Genomic DNA, 14,627 nt, shown 5'->3' with positions numbered 1-14,627 from the left:
AGGCAGTACTGTGTGCCATTCTTATGGTACTAATGGACTTCATAGAACCCCTCAATATAGTCACTGACTCTCAATAAGCAGAGAGAGTTGTTTTACATATTGAAACTGCTAAATTTTTTCCTGCTAATACAGAGTTAACTTCACTATTTATATAGTTATAGGAAATCATCAGAAATAGGGATTTTGGCTTATTGTTACAAATTAAAAGTTAATTTTGTTAGATGTAAATTTCTATTCTTGTTTAAGATACTATGCTTATGCAACTCATGTAAAAATTTAAAATATAATTAAAGAGCAAAGGACACAGTCAACAAGACAAAGTGACAGCCTACAGAATGGGAAAAGGTCTTCACCAACCCCAAATCTGACAGAGGGCTGATATCCAGAATATATAAAGAACTCAAAAAATTAGACATCAAAATGCCCAACAGTCCAATTAAGAAATGGGCTATAAAACTAAATAGAGAATTTTCAACAGAGGAAGCTCAAATGGCTGAAAGACATTTAAGGAATTGCTCAACATCCCTAATCATCAGGGAAATGAAAATCAAAACGACTCTGAGATACCATCTTACACCTGTCAGAATGTCTAAGATCAAAAACACTGAAGACAGCTTATGCTGGAGAGGATGTAGAGCAAGGGGTACTCTCCTCCACTGCTGGTAGGAATGCAAGCTTGTATAGTCACTTTGGAAATCAATATGGCGCTTCCTTAGAAAATTGGGAATCAATCTCTCCCAAGACCCAGCTTTACTGCTCTTGGGCATATACCCAAGGAATGCTCAATCATACCACAAGGGCACTTGCTCAGCTATGTCCATATCAGCATTGTTTGTAATAGCCAGAACCTGGAAACAACCTAGATGCCCTTCAACTGAAAAATGGATAAATAAAATGTGGTACATATATACAATGGAGTATTACTCAGCAGAGAAAAACAATGACATCATGAGGTTTGCAGACAAATGAATAGATCTAGAAAAAATCATCCTGAGTGAGGTAACCCAGACTCAGAAAGACAAACATGGCATGTACTCACTCATAAAGTATAATTAAAAATACAGATTAATAGTCATCTATAAGTCAAACTTATAGTCATGTTAGGTATATTTTCAAGGTCATATGCAGATATATTTGGATAAATTGTCTTCAAACTCTTCAAAGACATATAGAATATGGAATTTAATATTTTTAATAACCTAAGGTTTTCATGACAGTGAGACATGTCTGCTCCTGGCAGCACCAATCTACTTTAGATAAGACGATAGGCATCAAAGAAATTCCATGTGGAGTTTGTTTTCTGTATGGCAAAAGCTAGCCATGTGGGTGAAGAAACTGCCCTTGCATCAATTGCTAACAGATACTGTCCAAACTTGATTATTTTTGTTATATATAATTTTACTATGTTAGAATTAAAGCCTACCTTGTTAATTAGGCAGAAAAGGGGAGGTGCTGTGGGGTCATCCTTCTGTATGCTGCAAATATGTATTACATTCATTGGTTAATAATAAAGCTGTTTGGCCTATGGCAAGGCAGGATAATGTAGAACAATCAAACTGAGGACTCAGATAAAGGGGGGTGGAGCTGAAAGAAATGTGAGTGGGGTTCACAAAAAGCAAGATGCCAGAGCACTGGTAAAGCCATGCCTGTGTGGCAATACATAGATGAATAAAAATGGGCTAAATTAAATGTAAGAGCTAGTTGGTAATAAGCCTGAGCCATAGGCCAAACATTTATAATTAATATAAGTCTCTATGTGGTAATTTCGGAAGCAGTTCCTGGGTATTTGGGAACAGGTGGTCAGGACAGAAAACTCCACCTCTGTTTATACAAAGGCCCTCCATGCCTCAAAGAAAGTGAAAAACTAAAGTCTTTATCATGTCAAGAAGGCCCTACCATTTGTCCTTTAGTGCTGCATCGCTCTGTGCTATTATTTTATTGTGTTTTGTTGTAAGACAGGCCTCACTATGTATCAGAGGCAAGCTTGGAACTCACTATGTAGCCAAAACTGGCCCTGACCTCACAATCTTCCTGTCTCAGCTTCCTAAGCTGTAGGGCTACAGGCCACACCACCATGCCTATCTCCATCTTTGTTTGCCATGTTCCTACATTACCACCCTACTTCCTGTTTTTTTCTTGGATCACTTAGCATGACATTCCCTTTCACTTTGCACTACAAACATGATTGCTCTTTCTTATTCTTTAGCATTCTAGGGTGGCTTTAGCTTCAGAGCTGACTAGAACAGCTTTTCTTAAGATGTATATAAGCCTCAGAGCTTCACTTTCATTAAAATTGCATAAAATGGTTTTGCTTCACCTATCCTTCAATCACTGTGTAACTTGTTAAAAGTTTCAGTGTTCCCCATTGATGCCAAATGTTGCATATTTTCTCTATAGCATCAATTTCACCACAGCATATAATACCTTTACTGATTCATTGGCTAATTGGGCCTTGAAGGTTGTGTTCCCTTACCATAAAGTGTAGGCAGTGTGAAAATACAAATATTTATCAGAATATTTAGTTGCTTTTTAATAGAAGTTAAAACAGTGCTGATGTGATTTAAGTACTCACTAAATACCTGTAGAATCCATGAAGTTAAAGAATTCATGAGGGGACTGAGATATACGATTACATTTTAAAATAAAAATATCGGGGAAACTGCAAAATAGATCAACACAAATATTCAAATTGATACAGAAAGTGAAAAAATATGAAAAGAAAATTTACAAAATTGCACATGGGAATCTTTTAGGTGATATTATCCTGAGCAACAGGGGTAGAATCAATATTTGGACAAATTGTAGCTGATATCATGCCAAGAATGATATGGAATCTACTTGCACATTCAGGATAGGCTGATGCTTAGCAAGCTAGATAAGAGAGCAACAGCTGGTTTCATTATCCAAACACTGCTGAAAACTAGCTGGAGAAAAGAATTAACAGCAATTCTAGGCATGAACATTACCACCAAGGTGGAAAGCAAGCATTTAACCATGAATGATGCAGGAGAAAGCCTAAACAGGAAGACAGAAAAGTTCTCAGTGTGTATTCAATTAAAAATGAGTATATCAGCCCAGACCCCGAGAATCCATGTGGCCTCTGACATCAACATAGGCCATGGACATCAACTCAGACCCTGGTTGCAGTAGGACCAGGGACCCCAGAAATGGTCCTCAGCATCTGGGCCTGGATGTCATTATGACTTCAGGCAGCAGTGCAGGCCACTTGGATCTACATGACCTCAGTGGCAGTGTGGCCCTCAGACACAAACATGACCCCCAGTGGTGTCCCAGACTGCCAGGCATCCACATGGCCTTCAATGGTATCAGGAGCCATGGACATCAATACAGACCCTGGCTGCTCTAAGGCCAAGGACCTAGACATGGCCCTTGGCAGCAACTTAGGCCCGGGTGTGACCATGGCCCCTGTGGAAGCATAGACCACTCAGATTAGCCTGACCCCAGTAGCAGCATGGCTCTCGGACACCAACATGGACTCAGGTGGATGTCTAGGCCTTGGGTATCTTCTTGGTCTTTAGTGGTAACTGAAGCTGTGGACATCAACACAGACCCTGGCTGCTCCCTAGGCCCTTGGCAGCAGCTCAAGCCCTGACATCATCATGGCCCCTGGGTAACAGTGGGAGCCACTCAGCTTTGCATGGCCCCAGTGTTATGGCCTTCAGACACCAACAGGACCTCAGGTGGCAGTCCAGACCCAGAACCTTGGCATTCATGTAATCTTTGATGATAACATGAGCCATGGAGATGCCAGAGATCAGAGGCCTTGAACCACAGACCAACAGCTCATTACAACCAACATTTGTAAGTAAGGCAGAGTGGATAAATGGGGATACTATGTGACATACCACAGCCTCCAAAGCCACTAACATGAACGAAGAGGTGATAGAGAGGCAGGAAAGACAGAGGAGCAAAGTAGTTAATAGTTTTTAAATTTTTCTTTTAGGGGGCTGCTAAGGGAGTGAAGGGCAGATATGGAGGGACTGAGAAATGAGTGGGGTTGAAGTGCATGATGTGAAATTTCCAAAGAATGAATAAAAAATATTCAAAACAAAAACAAAAATGAATTTCAGGGGTTGAGGAGGTGGCACTGTGGATAAATCCCTTGCTCTCTATGCCTGAGTACCAAAGTTCAGATCCCCAGATCCTCAGAAAACAGGGTGCAGGAGTAAATATCAGGAATCCCAGTGTGACAAAATTGGAGGCAGAGACAGGAGGATCTCTGGGAGCTCATGGTCACTTAGAGTAGCACACACTGTGCTAAACAAGAGATCCTGCCTGTAACAGTGTGGAAAGAACAGACTTCAGGGTATCTGAATGCGCACCACTACACATGCATACCTCCTCACCACACATATACCATATACACACATTAAAAATCAATTTCAAAATATAAAGCAAAATATTATGGGACTTAAGAGAGAACACCACAGAAGTGGAAATAATTCAGCATCCCCTTTTCATCATAAAGACACAAAGTATCAGTGTAGACACAAATGTTGTAACAGCATTGCATTCATTATCTATTGCTGAATAGCATACTGATACCGATTTACTGACTCTGAACACATAATTTACTATCTTGTAGTTTCTGTAGGTTAAAAGTCTCTTGTTGTCTGTCTAATTCCCTCACTATGAGAGCACCATGAGAAAACTGAGATCCAAGGACAGCTTGGAGTTGCAATTTCATCTCAGGGTTTGACGCAGTAAGGAGTCACTTCCAAGATCACAAACATCTTCACAGAATTCTCTGTATAGCAAGCTATTTGGCTAGAGCACAGCTTTCTTTCTTTTTTATTTTATTTTATTTTACAATACAATTCAGTTCTACATAACAGCCACAGATTCCCTTGTTCTTCCCCTTCCTGCCCTCCTCCCCTTCCCCCCAGCTCACCCCCCATTCCCACCTCCTCCAGAGCAGGGTGTCCCCCGAGGACTGAGATCGACCTGATAGACTCAGTCCAGGCAGGTCCAGTCCCCTCTTCCCAGATTGAGCCAAGCGTCTCTGCATAAGTCCCAGGTTTCAAACAGCTAACTCATGCAATGAGCCCAGGACCTGGTATCACTGCCTAGATGCCTCCCAAACAGATCAAGCCAATCAACTGTCTCACCTATTCAGAGGGCCTGATCCAGTTGGGGGGCCCTCAGCCTTTGGTTCATAGTTCATGTGTTTCCATTCGTTTGGCTATTTGTCCCTGTGCTTTATCCAACCTTGGTTTCAACAATTCTCGCTCATATAAACCCTCTTCTTTCTCGCTAATTAGACTCCCAGAGCTCCACCTGGGGCCTAGCCGGAGCACAGCTTTCTTATTTCATAATGGCTTAAAGTTATGATCTCAATAGCTCATTGCTGGCCTTGGTCGTTTGTCAGATAGGTCTCTTCAACATGCATGCTTCCTTCAACAAAACCAGTAACAAAATGTCCACTCATGCAGAAGGCTCAATCTTAGGAAACATGAGCATATTCTGTCATAAGAAGGCAATCCTAGGACCCGCCAATAGAGAAGAGACGGCAATTACATGAGGGTTTGATTATCAGGGGCCAAGGATAACAGTATGTTCTCCACAAATCTACTTACCCATAGGATATAATTGACAAGATCAATTCATCCAATAGTAGGGAAGTGCTTGTGAGACACTCCCCAAGCTGACCAAATGCTGGTTTGTAAAGCAGATCTCAATACATTTCAAAGGTTTGGGGAAATTCGAAGTATATTCTTTGACCACAGTGAAATTCAGTTAGATGTCAGTCTGAAAAAGAAAGCAAGGAAAATACCCTCAACTGCTTGGAAATTAAGTAATGAACTTCTAAATGCTGCATGGATTTTAAATAGAGAATATAGAATGTTAGAAAATATTTTGAATAAATGGCAAGGAAAACAGAATTTCAAGACCTGGGGAAATGCATGTTACAACACATAAAGATCTGATGCCTTCCAACCACGTTTTTAAAAAATGGGTGTCTTAAAAAGAGCTATCCAATCTACCATCTAAGCAGAAGAACAGAAAAAGAATGCACACCACATCCCCGAAAACAAAAATAAGATAATAAAATAATAAAGTCCAAGAAGGAATGTGTGCTAGTAAGTTTCCCATCACCATGACAAGATTTACTTTCTTTGAAATCTCAGGGATTTTCATTTTCAGGCTACCTAGTTCTTCTTTATTTATATGTTGGTGAGAGTTTGGATAGTCTTATGAGAATAACCTATAACAATAATTTTATGAACATGATCTCTCTCCAGTGCCAAGGTAAACTTATGCAGACACATTGCAGCAGATCCCATTGGTGAGAGCACCTGCATCCCATTAGGAACTAGAGAGGTTGCAACCTCTGACTTGAACTCGCTGCTGAAGATACTGAGCTTACTGAAAAGAAGCTATTTGTTGTTTTTATTGTACCTACTTATTATGAAGATGCAAGTTGTTATAATGAATGGCTTTTGTATCCAAAGTAATATGCTGCCTTAGACACATGTGTGCTGACCATGACATTGATGTGATATGATGTGTGTCAATGGTTGGATATTCCATAAAAAACCCAGAATTCAAGTCAGTGCAGTGTGGTAAAGTTTTGGATCTTTCTCTGTACGTTAGCAGTTAGGGCAAGTTTTCACACACAGGCCTTGGCTGAAGATACAGCTCAAAGGGACAGAGCTTGCTTTCAACACTGCAAGGACAGAAACACCACAAACACAAACATGTGTGTGCTCATATACACATACACACACACACACACACATACGTACACATATGGAACCTCCATAAAAGACATCATCTTAAGAAACAGAAAAGCCAAAAAGCACACAGAAAAATAACCATGCACCAGAGCTAAATTAGTGGCTTCTTAAGCTACTAGAAATTTCTAGAACCGCTATATTTAGCTACCTGAAAAAGTCCCAAGTAAGGATGAATTCCTCTGCCAAGTAGCCTCTCCCCTCATATTAAAATGGGTAATTAATAAAGGAGGATGAAGCTTAGACCCAAGACTCTTGTTGTGATAGGAATGCTCACTATTAAAACAAAAATCTCCTGGGAATTTATATCCATATAGAAAACAAAGATTGGTTCATGGAGTGCCCCATGCAGATCTTTTGTTGCTTTTGTTACTAATACTTTGTTAAAAAAAAAAAAAAAACACCAGATTTCAGTGGCCTGCCATAAACACAATTTCCCCATATGCTCTATTATGTTTAATGTACCATATTGCAGAACACATTGTTATCAGTGCTGTGCATATGGAATCATAGCAGGGACACCTCTGTAGAGTATATGTACCATTTTCTCTTGATAGCCCACCCTGAAATATAGACTTGAAAACAGTCTTGCTTCTAGGGCATCTAATAAAACCTGTACAGCTGAGTAGGACATAGGTACCAACGTCCAGGTGCCATAAAGCAGGGTACAACAGTGAATTCATTTGATGGCACAATTAGGCTTTGACAACTTCTCTGCAGGCTTGAGCAATGAAAAAATCTAATAAGATGAAACTCAACAGAGGCACATTCTAGATTCACCATTTGAGGCAGTTAGGTAGAAGGACAGGCAGACATTTGATGATAACATAATTTTAATACATTTTCAAGTTTTATTGTAAGGAAATAATAATGAGACATAAAACTTTGTCAGGACGCATCACCAGAAAACTGCTTACAACAGTTGGAAACCAAACTGTCTACAAGGAACAACCAGGCACTTGGTAAACATATTAGGGTGCAACCATGAAATGGATTGCTCAGGAGCTATTGAAAATGGCCCTAGAAGAATACTTACTGGTATAAATAAACATATTTTTAGGATATATGCAAATAATTTGATGGTAAAAATAACAGAAATGGTTGCAGTTTTGGTACATATATATGATTATCTGTTCATGCATATGTAATATACAAGTTCATTTGTAATATAAGTGTAACAAAAGACAAGATCTTCAAGAAAATACTTGAAAGTGGAATCACTCTTATTCCTGAAAAAGGGATATATGGTCATCTATTTTTTTTCTCATTTACCATGCTTTCCCACTTCCCCTATGGACAACCAAATTTGCTTTTGTGGTAGAAGTACACCTGCTGTGATTCTTTATTTTGATTCAAACAAGTGAATTTTAGGAAATCTTACTGTTTTCATAATCAGAAGTTCCTTCTGAGTTATCACTCAGCCAGTGGTGTGTCCTTTGCACAAGCTGTGGGGGGACGACACTCTGGATTATCACAAGCAGCTCTGGTATCTTATGGCCAGCAGACCCTTTTCAGCCCAGCACTTCCTCTTCTTGCTGAGTCAGCAGCCTTACTCTCCACCCCCTCCCCTTTCTGAGCTGTGTCATTTCATCCCAAAAAGTTTGCATCTTTACTGTTTATAAATTATAAATCTGATTATGATTTTCAAGCTGTGAGATTATTGATGAATTCACAGCTCTCGGTAAACTCTGCTAGAGGTTTTGGCTGTTTGTTTTGGGTTTGTTCAGTCTCACATGCCATGTATTTCCCAGGATTTACAAGTGAGGTCTAGCTATAACAACCCTGGCTTTTGATATGAAGTTAAACAATGGCTCTGTAAAACCTTCTTTTCTTAAGAAACATTCCAATCTTTTAGAGTGTGGACCCAGGTAGAGCCTTTTTAAGTGCATATTCTTCAGGGAGCATTTTAATGCTATTCACATCCTCATGGGCTGTGCAAGTATCATCATGAGTGTTGGAATACAAGACAGTGTTGAAAGCTTAATGTTGTGTCACTGTTTTGAGGTTTACATAGTTGAGGCCATGTAATATTGTAAATATAAGTGCTACATGGGATGTGTCTTCTAGATTTGTTCATTCATTCTTTCCTTGCTGTCAGGGGTTCTCAAAATTAAACTAGAACAAAATATGTAACTGAAATAGTGATGAGATAAAAATACCTGGTTTAAAGTTTCAATCACCTTACTTCTCTTTGTGATTCTTTGGGGCTCATGAAATCCTACTACTGTTTGTATTCTTATTAAATGTTGTTTCAAATGCTTTATTATTTATACAATCACAATTAACAAGGGTCAGCATTACCTCAAGCTTTACTTGGACTCAAATTATGCTTTAAGGCATTTGTTTCAGGGAGTGTGGGATGAAACCTAACAATGCGCGTTTGTACCAACCTCAAATAATGCCAATACTGTTGGTTAGCTAACCGTATTGTTGAGCAGCAAAAATATGGATCGAGTTTCCAGATGTCTCCTAGCCATTGTCTCCTTATGTTGCTCATCTTCCTTGTAATTTCTAAAGACCTTGTCTCCATTAAACGTATCTGCTGGTGACAACCAACATTGATACCCAAGAATTAATCATCTTAGATAAGATGTACACATCTTACAAGACTTCACTGGAGATGCTTTAGCTCAAAGAAGATGGGTAAATGGTAGACATTCTATCACAGAAGCTCTCTATTTGAATATCTAGGACTTTCAATATATCTCACACCATCCATTACCAGGTGTCAGTGCACCAGGCTGTGAACCACAATCTGTCTTTTTGTTTTTAAAAGACTAATAAAGGTGAAGTCATAGCTATTAAATAAACCAAGGCAGCTAAAAATGCAGTGTGTGCGTGCACACGCACACAAACACACACTGCGGACACATTTTCTCTTGCCAACTACAGATAAACTTGGTCTCTCCCACAACTTCTTGCATCAGGATATGTAACAGATGTCAACCAAAGTGACAGGACTTAGCAAGAAATTCGTGAGTTAAAAGGGCAGATGTCATTTTCCAGTGACATGTTTGCTGCGATCCCCTGTCTCTCTTTGTTTATTCTTCATTCACTCTATACAGCAGCTGCTCATCTATTTACTCTTGGATAGGACATAAAAATGCAAGTCAGATCTCAAATTTAGTTTGTCGTTTGCCTTTTTGAAAGATGTGATTTATGTTTATAATAAAGTATTTGAAATGTCACTTAATAGGAAAACAAATGGCAGCAGGACTCCCATAAGCCCTAAAAAAAGGAAAGAAAAGGAAGAAGGGGGTTGAAACTTCAAATTAGACATTTTTATCTCACCACTCTTTGAGTTACATATTTCTGTTCTAATTTGTAAAAATTATCTCTCTTGATCAATCTTTTCCATTCTTTTTTTTTTCTGAGAAAATTCATTAGCTGGGTTAATGATGACACAAAAGTTTAATATATGCATTAAACATTTAAGTTTTAATATGTTAACATGTCATAGGATGTGAATAATAACAATGTTTTATATATGAAGTGAAAACATATTTTATGTTAGAAATAGTTATAATGCCGAGAAAGTGACTTATATCCATAACAATTTCATTTAAATATTGCTTTAGCTCCCTATCTATCTCAGATGCAATTTTATAGTCCTTTTAAAAAATTCATTTCAGTGTGACCTCTTTGAGGCTGAAACTTAGTGCCTCTAGCCTACATATCCAGCTGTGTTTGAGCTTGTCCTATTCAATTACCTTTTAACATGCAGAGAGAAGCCAGCACCCAGGTTTGAGCTGCATTTCCCATTCAGAAACTCTTCAAGAATTACAACTTTGGCTCAGTTTCAGTGCAATAAGAAAGAAGGGCAAAAAGGAATCTATCAACCTGCTCGGCTGATAGATCCCAGGGGTAGCTTTTAATATCCCAAGTCTGGGCTCATACCTGGCCCTAGAATGGACTTCAGTGACTTTATTCTGAAAAGCAGAAATAGACGGTTAAAGGGAACCTTAGAATGTTTCTATGGTTCATATACTATGGAACAAAGAAGGAGACAGTTGGGTCAGGAAATAATAAATAATATTGAATGGAATGGTGGTGTCTTCTTTTCTTCATGGATTTTAATTTGATGGGTATGTTAAGAATCTAATTAGTATACTAGGGGAAGTGGAGGTCAATAATTATTCTTCTCTGTGAGGATGAAATGACAAAACAAGGAGTTATAACGACAATGTTTTAAAAGATTCCAAATTTCAAGTCAGACATTAATACTATAAAACAGCGATCCTAAGCCAGATTTGGAGATGGAGGCACATGCTTCCTCTAGATGAGAATTTTGGCCTTGGTGTTTGGAAATGACACCAACATCTTTGGCATCAAACTTACACTGTTGTGAACTGCCTAGGTCAGGAAAGAATCTAATTCCATCAGAATATAGTGAGTACATGGAATACAGGCACACATCAATACCACATTATCTTTCCCAGATCTACATAATTTTTATTTGTCACTTCAAATTTATCGATAAATCTACCAACAAACTTTTAAAGATCAAAATGTTGTACCCTGAACATTTTGCCCTTTGACAGTGGTTTCAAAATCCTGGAAATTTACACCAAAGCACTACTGCCAGGACATATTATTATACTATATTATAATTGATGAGGTAGGCTATAAATAACTCAACTACATCATCCTCTTGGCAGATTGCTTTTGTAACTGACTCAAGAATAGTAGACAGTTTGGTTTATTGTATCTTTTTTTGAACATATGCATAGAATCCTAGACTTAAGAATCACATTGTAAGAGGCAAATATATCAAGATATCAAGTGTATGGAGACAAATAAATAACTGCTAAATTTACTCTCTCTCTCTCTCTTACAGAAGTTTATTGTATTTCCTCTCATTTGATTGTTTAGATTGCCACAGAGGATAAAACCAATGGCTAAAGTAAAAAGCCTTAATTAAGAAACGTGAGGCTTCACTGGCAGGCTGTGTGATGGGTAAAATGTCACAATGAACTACATCTGGAAGCCATGATCAAAGCCTTTGATTTCGAGCCTATGATATGGGCCTTCAGTTGGCCCTTCCTTTCCCACTGCTCCTCCATGGCTTCATCTACTTTGGATAACACAGTGCCAAACATTTGGTGCTCACTCACATTCATTCTTTCTGTTTTGCTTGGTGATGCCACTGGGACTCGAATCTGGGGCCTCCTGAATGCTAAGCAAACACATCACCACTGTACTACTTCCCAGCCCCAGGTACTTATTTTGAAAAACATAGTTCCACCACTGGATTTTGTCATGACTGGCTTCTGCAGCTAAAAATATAATTAATCATCAATAGCCTAATTTTTGTTAATTACTCTTCCAAGCTCACTACATGGAGCTGTTTCTTTCCTTAGAAATATTCTGCATTTGCCAGGGTTTCCTCACTGAATGCATTACATATTATTCTCTTGAATTACTACAATTATGAAGTTATATAGAGAGAGCCCAGTGACTGTGCCCAATCTTGCTGGATTATCGTCATTGACTCGAATTGATTCTTTGTTCATAACTGGAAATAGCAGGCCTTCCATCGCCAGTGTCCATGCTGATTTGTGTCCAACTATTCTCTTTACCACCACAGACAGCTGGCTGTCTCCAGCCTTTGCCTTTGGTAGAACACACCCAACAAATATGCGTAAAGGAACAAAACTTAGTAGAATGTTTTCTTCCAGATTGTTTTGTAATCCCCTAGATAATCATTGTGTTTTATGATGAGAATAAAAGCTTTATTAAAATAGCTCAAAAGTCTCCTTTAGAACATGAGATATCCATTAGAAATAATAATACTCTTTAGTAATTATAACAGTTGATGAATAAAAACACATGGGTAATTTTTTTCTTAAAACAACACCCAATTCTAAAACTATGTGAAAAAAATAAGTTTAAGGAAAATTCACTAATCAAATTTTGGTTGTTCAAGGCTTGCAAACTTTAATTAATAATGTAACATATTCAAGAATTCTAAATAAATATTAAATACAATATCTTTCAGATATTGAATACAGACATCAGTAAACCAAGGATGAAGAGACCCACTCCCGTCTTCTGAAGAGAACAGTGGTGTAGCTGTTACAGTACGGTTTCTATTAGATGCAAACATCAGTTTATTCAAAGTCGTAACGCTTTCAATAGTTCCAAATGAAAGCCATCTTATTCTAGCATATTTTCCCAGTACTCTGCCACTCTGAACCCATCAATCAGGACTATTGATTTAGATACTTGTAGCTGTGTTTCACTATCACGGTGCCTGCTCCTGCAGAGAAGCGGTCTAGTTCAGGTACAATAAAATCAAATTAGAAAGTAACAGAATAACAGTATGGGAGAAACTGACAAAAATTTTCAAATTAAGCAACATACCTCTAAATGACTCATGAGACATCAGAGATTGGCCAAATAAATAAATAAATGACAACTTTAACTGAAAATTTTAAATGAAAACTGATACAAAATGTAAAGGATTATAAAATGAACAGACATGTTCATATGGAAATTTACAGCTTTAAAGCAGAAAATAATATAAACTAATAAAAATAATGGACTGGAATATGAAAAAGAGAGGATACAATTAAACTAAAAGTTGTTTCTTTGGGGAGATTAATCAAATTGAGAAGACTTTAGCCAGAGTCATCAAAGAATAAATGACACCATGAAAATTATTAAAATTCCAAATAAAATGAGCATATTTCCACTAATTTAAAGCAATTTTATCATTTACAGAGATTACTAAGATACATGTTATGGTAACAACTTTATCACTTAGCAAAATGTGACAAATTCCTGAAAAATCAGAAACTACTACAATCAACTATAGAAAAAAAAATACTGACATTTCATAAGTAAAAGATAAAATTAGCAGTCAATATGTCTTTCTAAAACATTAAGGCTAGACAGCTTTCCTGAAATATTCTACCAACAGTAAATGAATAAATAACAATGTCACAAAATGCATTCAGAAAAATAGTAGAGAGTTATTGTGGAGTAATTGTTTTATACATGGTGAAGATGTGTCTTTGCCAAGGCACCTTCTGATCAGTTTAATCAAGAGTTAAATAGCCAATAGCTATGCAGGAGGTATAGGTGGGACTTCCAGGCACAGAGAGGACTCTGGGAAAAAGAGAAGCAAAGAAGCCAGCCAAATGTAGAATGAGTTGGACACACAGAGTGAGATAGGGGTAAAAGCCACCTGGTAGAAAACAGACTAATAAAAATATAGGTTAATTTAAGTTGTAAGACCTAGTTAAGAACAAGCCTAAGCTAAAGGTAAAGCCTTCATAATTAATAAGAAGTCTCTGAGTTGTTATTTTGGAGCTGTTAATACAGAGAAAGACTTACTTCAGAGAAAATTTCTAAATTTATTATATAAATTTAGTAGAAGTCTTGAGGAAAGCCAAATAAATGCTTTACAAATTATGGACAAATATCAGTCATGAGTATAGTATATAATTTCTGAATAAAATTCAACAAATAAGATCTAGCAATGTAGAGGCAGGTTTATGAATTATGGCCAAATAAAATTCATATCAGAAAAGCAATGTTTGATTTAAGTGAACCACTTATTATTATACATATATAATGTTAATAAGATAAGAAGAAAGATGATTTGAAAAATCTCAATAGGCACAAAAAATAATATCCATTTAGTTACAATACAGATTCTCAACATGTAAGCTATAAAAGGGATTTGTTCAACCTGATCAAAGATATTTACAAAATACCATTTATCTAACACTGCACATAACTTCAAAATATTAAATGGATTTCTACTAGGAAGCAGATTGAAGTGAGTGTGTCCATCTTACCCCTTCCATTCAAACACATAGTGTCCATCACATCACTTCCATTCAAACACATGGTGTCCATCACATG

This window comes from Peromyscus leucopus, chromosome 5 (assembly GCF_004664715.2).
Source record: "Peromyscus leucopus breed LL Stock chromosome 5, UCI_PerLeu_2.1, whole genome shotgun sequence".
NCBI lineage: Eukaryota > Metazoa > Chordata > Mammalia > Rodentia > Cricetidae > Peromyscus > Peromyscus leucopus.
The sequence above is the reverse complement of the archived record's forward strand: the minus strand, read 5'-3'. Positions refer to the sequence as shown.